The 9,283-nt window shown below is 39.8% G+C and overlaps 1 protein-coding gene across 1 annotated transcript in view; it reads right to left on the bottom strand.

Moving 5' to 3' along the window:
* The window catches only part of plekhg2 (pleckstrin homology domain containing, family G (with RhoGef domain) member 2), a 139,474-nt gene extending 133,100 nt beyond the window's left edge, over positions 1 to 6,374 (bottom strand). The window contains exon 1 of the mRNA XM_087174930.1: positions 5,873 to 6,374. The gene's annotated coding sequence lies outside the window, so the exon portion shown is untranslated. The remainder of the gene's footprint in view (positions 1 to 5,872) is intronic.
* Positions 6,375 to 9,283: the final 2,909 nt, after the last annotated feature.

Raw genomic sequence — 9,283 nt, 5'->3', positions numbered from 1 at the left:
AAAAAAAAAGACGATTACATCAGGTGTCAATGAGAGTGAGACAGGTATTGCTGCCGGACTCGGCACCCCCGTTTAAATTTTGTGAAGATCCTGCCTGTCAAAGTTACATTTTATGAATCCCAACAACTATGTCTACATTTTCAGATATAATTATTTGTCTCCTTTTTACGGTTTGGCTGCGAGCTCGAGTTAAAAATAAAAATAAAGGTTATTTTTTACTGCTTCACGCACTCTAGCCAACTGACGCTTTCACTCTAACTTTGAAGAAAAAGTGATTTGCACTCCTCCTTTGAGTGCTCACAGTTTGAAAAGTTTACATGTTATGTAAAAATAGTTCCTGTCTTTTTGAGAGTTTTCCTCTGTTTAATAGTTTGACTCACATTTCTACGTGCAGGTATGAGAGAGCTGGGTGACTCAGAAAAAAGGTGCAATTTTGTAGAAAAAAGGTCGGTCTCTAAAGAAAATTCCAATGCATTCCTAATACATTATTTATTCCCAGTTTTTGGGAATAATTTTGGGAAAAATTGGAATTTTAACACCAAAAGTCATAGCACCTCTTTCGGTATCAAGACGCACGTTTTGATGTATATATTTCCGGGTTTTCTCAAAGCTGCGGGACGAGTTACGCGCCAAAATTTGGCGGAAGAATAATAAACCCGGAAGAGAATATGCTCCGAGGCACTCCTCTCAGCTATTCTAGCTGTAGAGGAGTGCCTCGGAGCTGAGCACCCGTGGCACTAATAAATACAGGGTAAGTGAAAAGAAAAATGTACAAATGCAAATGTGCAAAAAGTAAGTTGTCTCCCCTCAGTTCAGCTTTTTCATTTGATAGGCATCCAGTTTGTGGGTTTGTGTGTGTGTGTGTCATGAACATATATATTGACTGCATGTATCCATGCATCTATGTGTTGTGTATGTTGTTAATGTTGTTTATCGGGCTGCTCTGAGGTTGGAATCACTGCGGTATACATCTGTCGCCTGAGCCACGCACACACACACACACACACACACATACACACACACACACACATACACACACACACACACACAGCCTCTGTCTAACCACAGACTCTGCTAAATTGTTGGACTAATTATTATAAACGACAAACACTGGTCACTGAGGAAACAATCCTCCCACATCCCATAATTATCCTGCGTGGGCTCGATATTAAATACTTGAGATGGTTGGGGTGCATTTGATTTCTGTTTGCCTGTGAAATCAATGGCTCCTTGTGTTTGTAGGAAGGCGTTAACTGAGAACAGAGTGACACATACTGCTGTTAAAACCCCAAAATAAAGTTCACGTTTTTCAGAATCTGCTGCAACACATTCAGCTAAAGTCCTCAGGCTTCAGCTGAATGTGTTGTACAGTTTGACTCTCACTGAGGGCTTCAACCCTCAACCTTTGAATTTCTTCTCACGTATGTCACACAGTGACAGTCATTAAGCATGATACTGTAAAATGGAATTAAAGCAGCTGCTGGTGACTATATCTAATTCAAAAGTATCACATCTGAATCACTTCTTTAGTGTTTAACTAGATGTCTGTGAAACACCATTTGAAAAATAACGTCCAGACGACATTAGTACATGTTAAAAGGTGATGTTTTACATCTTAAGACTCATTTGAACAGTTGATTGAGCTCATGACCCAAAATATTAGGCTATTGCAGTTAACATTGTCATGATGATGCCCTGTTTATCCCATTCAATTTCAATATCATATCAAGCAGATACATTATCTTGTTGTCGTTGTGTGTTTTTTGAGAATGATGGCAGTATGGTGGAGCAGTGGCCTCACAGCGAGAATGACCTGGATTCGAGCCCGGGGCCGGGGCCTGGGCCTGGGCCTTTCTGTGTGGAGTTTGGATGTTCTCCGTGTGCTTGCTTGGGTTCCATCCCTATAAGGTTAAGCTGTATAGCTAATGGATAGATTTTTCAATTATCTCCCCCAACAGTGTTATAATGTAGTTATTATAAAAGAAATTTGAGCGAGTGAGTAAATTGAATGTGTGTGAATCAGTGAGGGAGAAGTTGTCTCCTCCAGCTGGAGGCACAGCACAGTGTCAGGGGCTAAACGTTAGCTAACTACTGCAAAAGTGTCTGAATATGGATCAGTGGCTTCTCAAACAAAGTCTGCCAGCTCCAGGTGCAGACCAAGAAAAGATATGTGAAGGTGGAGCAACTGAGACTAATGTTACACCGTCAAGTTCAATTGAAAAACATTAGGTGGCGAAGGCTCGGACAGATTCGGCCTCCAACAAGCGTTGGAGATATCAGACGTCCGGTAGCTGTCACTGCAGTTTTTTCAAGAATGGGAGGGGGTCCCGAACCCCAACATAAATTTTTGGGGAGTCACTGCTCGAAATGGCTTAGCACCACTGCACTAGACCACTATGGGTCACTAACACTAACATTCAGTGAATGTATGATGCTGTGTGTGATCTTTGACACTGATGATGCTGTGATGTTCTGGTGTGTACTAAGCAGTGGAACACAATATTTAAACACTGGCCACTGCGCCAAAGAGACACATCTAGCTAAAACTACTAGACAGCGTCATCTACATGTTCAAGCTGTCCCCTGGAGTTTGCAGAAAGGAGAAAAGAAGGAGACAGACAGAACAAAAGAAACAAGGGAAGAGAGAAGACAAGAGGAGAAGTGAAAGGAGAGAGTGGGTAGAGAAAAAGAAGAGAGGACACAAGGCACAAAAAGGACAAGAAGTGTGTTTTAAAGTTAAAGGAGCACTTGTTTGGAGTGATGGAGGGAGAGCGAACAGGAGGTGTGAAAGAGGAGGAGGGATGAAAGAGAGGAGGAAGAGGAAGAAGAGGAATCGGCTTCAGTGTCTCAAAGTCAACAAGTCCATGTTGAAAATCCTGCTTCATGTTTATTATTCTGACAAATTTTCTCTGAGTTCTCCACCCCTCATCCCTCCTTCTTCTCTTCTCAGTCCAGTTTCAAGCTTCAGCTCAGCGTTTTGAGTTTCTCATTAATCTTTGTTTCAAAGTAAAGTTTTCAGCTCACACTCAGCTGTGAGTCCAGCTTTGATTGGTTCTTTATTGCACAGCTCTGCTTCTTATTGGTCTCCATAATCCAAATATATTTTTTAAAAGAATCATCTTATTTTGAAAATTACTTTCAATAGTAATGCATGAAGATAAAACACCTTGTTAAAGCCAGTGTGCCACAGAGCCTCTGTGAACATTAAAAGATCATGCTGGATTCTCATCTAAATGGTTTCAGTCATTCAAGACTAAAGACTATATAAAAATGTAAAAATGTGACTAAACATGCCATAAAAGAATAAATACATTTCTCAGAAATCACCTGGCAGCCAATCAGACTTCCTTGGAGGAAGATGAATAAAATAGCAATAAAATAGAAACGTCAAGGAAGGTTACAAAGGTAACTACAGTTCTATGAATCCTGGATGACCAGAGCGTTCAGTCCCTCCTGAGAAGATTCCTGAGGAACAGACCCTCTGATGACACCAGGAGACACACCCTCCCTCAGGTTTTCCAGGGTCACCTGTTGGTGTCAAATACTCAACTGGCTCGAGACTTAAGACCCAGAGTTTAAAGCACTGGACGAAAGTGACAAACAAAGTAGCTGAGTCCTCCAGATTTGGTCAAAAGCTGGTCACGTCGCTATGATGTTAAAGTAGGCGGAGCCAGAAAAATCTAAATAAATTAACAAATTTGTTCCTTTAAAAAACAAACGAAGTACAAAGCTTGTTGTGTAGCTAACATGACCTTGAGTCAATACACACACACACACTGAATTAATAAAGAGTTGACTTAACCTAGTTCTGTTGAGTCCTTTTTAAACTTTGATGTGTGTTTGCTCTCAAAAAAGGAATGTTATTAGTAATCAATATCAATATCAATGCTCAGAAGGATTTAGCTGTCATCCCCCTGCCACAACACACACACACACACACACACACACACACACACACACACACACACACACAAACATTTATAATTCCATTACTGTTTTTCTTAGTCAGTAATCGAAGGGCCTTATTGGCTGATGCCCAGAGATGCTATCCCCAGCGAGCCCTCAGCCTTCAGGCATGCACCCACATACACACACACACACACACACACACACACACACACACACACACACACAAACACACACACACACACACACACATGATCATCAGATGGTGTGTGTGATTAGTGACTGAATCTCTGGATTTCAGCAGATTTTCACTCATCCTGTTTTGTCTCACCTGTCAAAAAATTAGATTTCCTCTCAGATTTTTCAGAATAAAAGTTTTAAATTAAAGGACAAGACTTATTATTTTATTTTTTCAAACTGTCACTAAATCCCATATGCAGACTCAAACAAAAACTGTGTTAGTGTTAAGTCCATCTCTCAACACATCATTTTCCCTTTTTTAAAAAGTATCATTAATTTCCTCAAACATCTGCACACTGCAGTTTTTACAGGAGGAAACAGAGCATTTGTTGGGGATTATTTTCAGTGGCGGATTAATCCACATTTAGTTCTCTAGTGAGTATTTGTGGCAGCTGGACGGTCAGCAGTCCTCTGTCCCTCTTTCTGACATTCCACATTTCTTTTGTTGGAAGTTTGTTTTTAGAAGACATGTTTGAAAGATGAGACACAAGGAAAATGACACAGACAGAGCAAACAGGACAAGAGGATCAGATTCATGTTGTCTCCCTTTAAGACATTAGTGTCAGCTCTCTGTTTGACCTGACACTTTAAACTAGATAAAATGTCATAGCATATGTTTGATCCAACTCACAATGAAACTAATGGCTTTCTGGGCAGCCCAGCTTATTCTGAAAACAAGACTATATGACATGCTAGGGTAAGATAAAGTGATGCTACTGAAAAACCAAGAAACAGGCTGTTTTAGGTGGTTCAGAGGGTTAAACTACATAATGAAAGATGTTGTCCTCTTCCACGGTTTGAACCAGATGACTGAACAACCTCAGTCCAGATGACATCAGTTTAGCTCAGTGCAGTGTGTTAAACTGGTTTGACTAGCTAATGCCCCCTACAGGCTGCAATGTCCATCACTGTTCCAAAAGTGACTTCACAGAACAAGCCATGATTTAACTGTTTGTTTGAGTCTTAGAAAAACTTAGTAAGATCAGAAAGGTTCATCCTCTGGGAAGCAGGAGTGACATCAGTTAATACAAACAGTGCATTCAGTTTTGACATTTCTTGAGTTCAAGTGGACATTTTGTTGTGTAAAGTAAGTTAACAAATGAGCAGAATCACCTGGAGAGCTTGATGATCTGACTGTAAGGTGTTTGTTCCTCTGTGGTCGAAACAGAGTGACTTTTCATCACCCAGGATCACATAATTATGATTTAACTGTGATGGAGATGATGGGAACAGTAACATAGACAGAGAGAGGACCCCACTAAAACGCAGGCTCAAACATGCACATGCACACATTCATTTACACATAATATTCCAAATAAAGGTCTGTGATCATTCAGAGAGCAGGTTGAAGATGTTGGCTTTTATTTTGAAATGTGTCGAGTCTCTTTTCTTGTGTAGATGATTATTGCTGATTGGTGCTTTCCTGATTATGTCTGTCTTTTATTCAGTTTTTTTTTATTTCATCTGTATTTATATTAAACAGATTCATGTTTATATATTTTCGTCTTCATTTGAAGGGAGTACTACTCTTGACCTTTACCACATCTGTTTCAACTCTGATTTCTGTTCTCATGTTGTTTATACAGATGTGAAATAAAAAAAAAGAGCGGAGAGAAATGCAGAAGTGGATTAGTGACAAATGAAAGTGTGTGTGTGTGTGTGTGTGTGTGTGTGTGTCGTGCGTGTGCGTGCGTGCGTGCGCGCGCGTGTGTGTGTGTGTGTGTACCTCGGAGCCAGTCGGGAGAGGAGACATGAACGTCCAGCAGCCAGTAAGTCGCTGCAGACCCCGCTGATCTAAACTCCTGCCTCCCCCTCTATGTGTCGTTCTCCGTTGTTGTTCCTGCTCTTTAACCGGTCGCTCCGGACGCATTGGACCAAACACTTCCCAAACTTTCAAAGGCTTTCCTCTGTCGCACAAACTGACACACTCACAGACGCTCAAACATGCACCGTATTTTCACAAACTTTGACATTCAGTCCTCCGTTTCCTCCACTAACCTACTTGGAAGTTTTAAGCACCAAAAGCAAAAAAAAAAGAATCCATCCAACATCCGTTCTGAAATATTTTCATGTAATCTCTGCATCCGCTGAGAGCGAAAAAAGTTCAGGAGAAGAAAAGTCAAAGTTCTAGTCTGACAGTTTAACGCGTTGAGAGTCAATCTCCCGGTGAAAGATGAGATTTGGTGGTTTGGAGATGAACTCCAGGCGGCGGAGAGTCGGCTTGACCCACTCTGCTGCTGCCGTGGAGGGAGGGAGGGTGAGGGAGAGAGAGAAGGGAGGTCCGAAAACCATCAGAGGGAGCGAGAGAGAGAGAGAGAGAGAGAGAGAGAGAGAGAGAGAGAGAGAGAGCTGTTTACAGGAGAACCAAACACTCTCCAAGAAACAGTTTCACTCTGGACTGGATTTTAAAATCCAGGAGCTGGACCCAGAAATGTTATGAAAATCTTCTTATGTTGTATTGTGTGTCAGAAGTCAGCAGTTTAGTTTAGTTATTCTTATTTATAGAAAACAGAAACACAAGTATGTGGACACTCATATGTAGCTGCTAAATTATTTCATTGTTAATTATGATTATTATTATTTTTAATTACACCTGTGTTCAGTGACGTGTCCCAGTGAGCAGGTGAGCCAACACTGCCAGAGCCCTGGAAATGACGGAGGGAAGCCATCATTAATGATATACACCTGAGCTTTTCCTGCTATGAAATGTAAAATACCTGTCAACAAATCTGTACACTCTCCTCTTTACACATGAACACAGAGAACTGATATTTAATAGGGTCTGTAATTAAAGTAATAATCATGATTATAATTTAAAACAGAAAACACAAATTTTTCCCAACTATTTGCACAGCTACACAATAGCAAAGCAATTATAAAATGACAATGGGGGGGGGGTCAACTTTTTGTCCAGGCGAAAGGGAATCCTGTGCAGTGCTTCAGTGAGCTCAAGTGTTATAGTCTTTCCAGTATCCTGCTTGTTTAACCAAAGCCAAATAAATGTAGAAAGTACAATATTGTAGTGAAGTGGAAGTAGCATAGAGTGCATTGAAGGCATATATTATTATTCTGCATACTTATTATGTGCCTGCAATGCAATAACATGCAATGCAATTAGTAATTGCAGCATTCACACTAATAATGCTATATGTCATTCAAATTCAAATTTATCTTTATCTTTATTTAGCATTCACACTATTCAAATCTTAATCAAAATATTATTAAAATCTTTATTAAATATAAATTGTTCCCACTGTCATCACTGTTATACAACACCTCAGCCAAAGGAAGTGGACTAATTATTTTTTATTGTTTATTTATTATCAACTGTTATTATTATTATTATTATTATTATTGTTGTTGTTGTTGTTGTTGTTGTTTTGTTGGTGTTGTTATTATTATTATTACTATTATTATTATTATTATTATCAACAATGAGCTAGTGGAAACATGAATTTCCAGTTTTTTAATTATCACAGTTGTGGTTTTAACGTTTTTTCTGATCATTTTTGAGTTTATAATGATAGATAGATAGATAGATAGATAGATAGATAGATAGATAGATAGATAGATAGATAGATAGATAGATACTTTCTTTATCCCCTAGGGATGCCATCTACTGGAAGGGGTAGTGCCGACTCTTTTTCCTTAGGAAGCTGAGGTCCTTTGGCGTCTGCAGTGAAATACTGCACATGTTTCTATCTATCTATTTATCTATCTATCGATAGATAGATGTATCCCTTAATTTCCTATACTAAAGTAAGCATGCTAACCAGCTAGCTCCAGGCCAATCGGCTCTTTTCATCACTTTCTGATACCGAGTCACTGTAGCGTCCAGTTTGATATGAAGAGGCCGCTGCTTAAAGGATGTGTTATAACCTCTGGTCTTGTAAACACAACAATGGCTGAAGCTCTTGGCAAGACTGGTAAGGAAACAGCTGTTAATGCTAATGTTAGCTACGTATGTAGCAATAGCAAAATTTACTTTCTTCTTTAAGCTGATACCTACTCTCCTTGGAAACATGTTTGGATATTTGATGGTAGTAATGGTAGTAATGGTGTTTTTTGTGTTTTATACGTTATGTATGCAACACTGCAATCAATATGATCATTACATTTGAATGTGTGTAATATTGGATTTTGGATTTAGATTTTATATGCATTTCCCAAAATCTCAGCAGCTATGGCAGGATGTCTGAACTTAGATGAGATGCAACTTATTTTGTGTTCACACAATGGCACTGACCATCTATGTGAGCCAGCACTGACTTACTAGACCGACGGGGCTGGGGATCATGTGCCAATGAGCTTCCAGGAGTTTTTTTGATGAAACAGTGTAAACTGAAGGAGAGGATGAATCAGATTGTCTGTGTAGGTTATACACTGAGATCACAGACGGCCTGTTGTTATTTTAATCAACCGATCTGGACACTCAGATTGTCAGGCAGAGTGCTCACTGGAATGGCTGAGAAATGAACAGAGGATCAAGAGAATCAGCAGATGCTACAATATACTGATGTACGCCTCACATGCCGGCACTGGGTAGATGCTAGCTACAGTATACGTCATCAGTTCACTGTATAGTGTCTTTATGTGAGGTTGAAGAAGGTTTATATAGTAGTCATTGCAAAATGTCCCAATATGAGTTGCCATTGAGGGCCCCTTAACCCCCTTGGGCGCCCCAAACATTTACCTGGTTTGCCTCTCTTGCCTGTATGCCTCTGCTTGTATGAATAATGGGTGTGTCATACTGTTATTCCTTTCAGCAAGGTGAAACTTTGTGAGAGTTATCAGTATGGTGTTTTCTCTTTTCCTAGAGACTTTTGAGAATGAAATGATGTGTGAACATCAGCTGCTATTCCTTAAACCTGATGATGTGATCATACCTCTGGCACAGTGGTGTGTTTTAGCTAAATTACTGATTCTATTGCTCCTGACATTGAACAACCTGAGGCTTATCTTGTTTATCACAAGACAGACACATCACCTGGACACTGGATTGCTCTCAGGTCAGAGTTCGATCACCTCTGTTATCTATCATTATAAATTGAATATCTTTGAGTTTTGGACAGTTGGTTGGACTAAGCAAGTCATTGCTGGGAATGCTGGGAACTTGTGTTTGCTATTTTATACAACT

The sequence above is a fragment of the Seriola lalandi genome, unplaced genomic scaffold, assembly GCF_002814215.2.
Source record: "Seriola lalandi dorsalis isolate HSWRI2012SDOR001 ecotype SW California unplaced genomic scaffold, Sedor1 jcf7180002054399, whole genome shotgun sequence".
Taxonomy (NCBI): domain Eukaryota; kingdom Metazoa; phylum Chordata; class Actinopteri; order Carangiformes; family Carangidae; genus Seriola; species Seriola lalandi.
The sequence above is the reverse complement of the archived record's forward strand: the minus strand, read 5'-3'. Positions and strand labels throughout refer to the sequence as shown.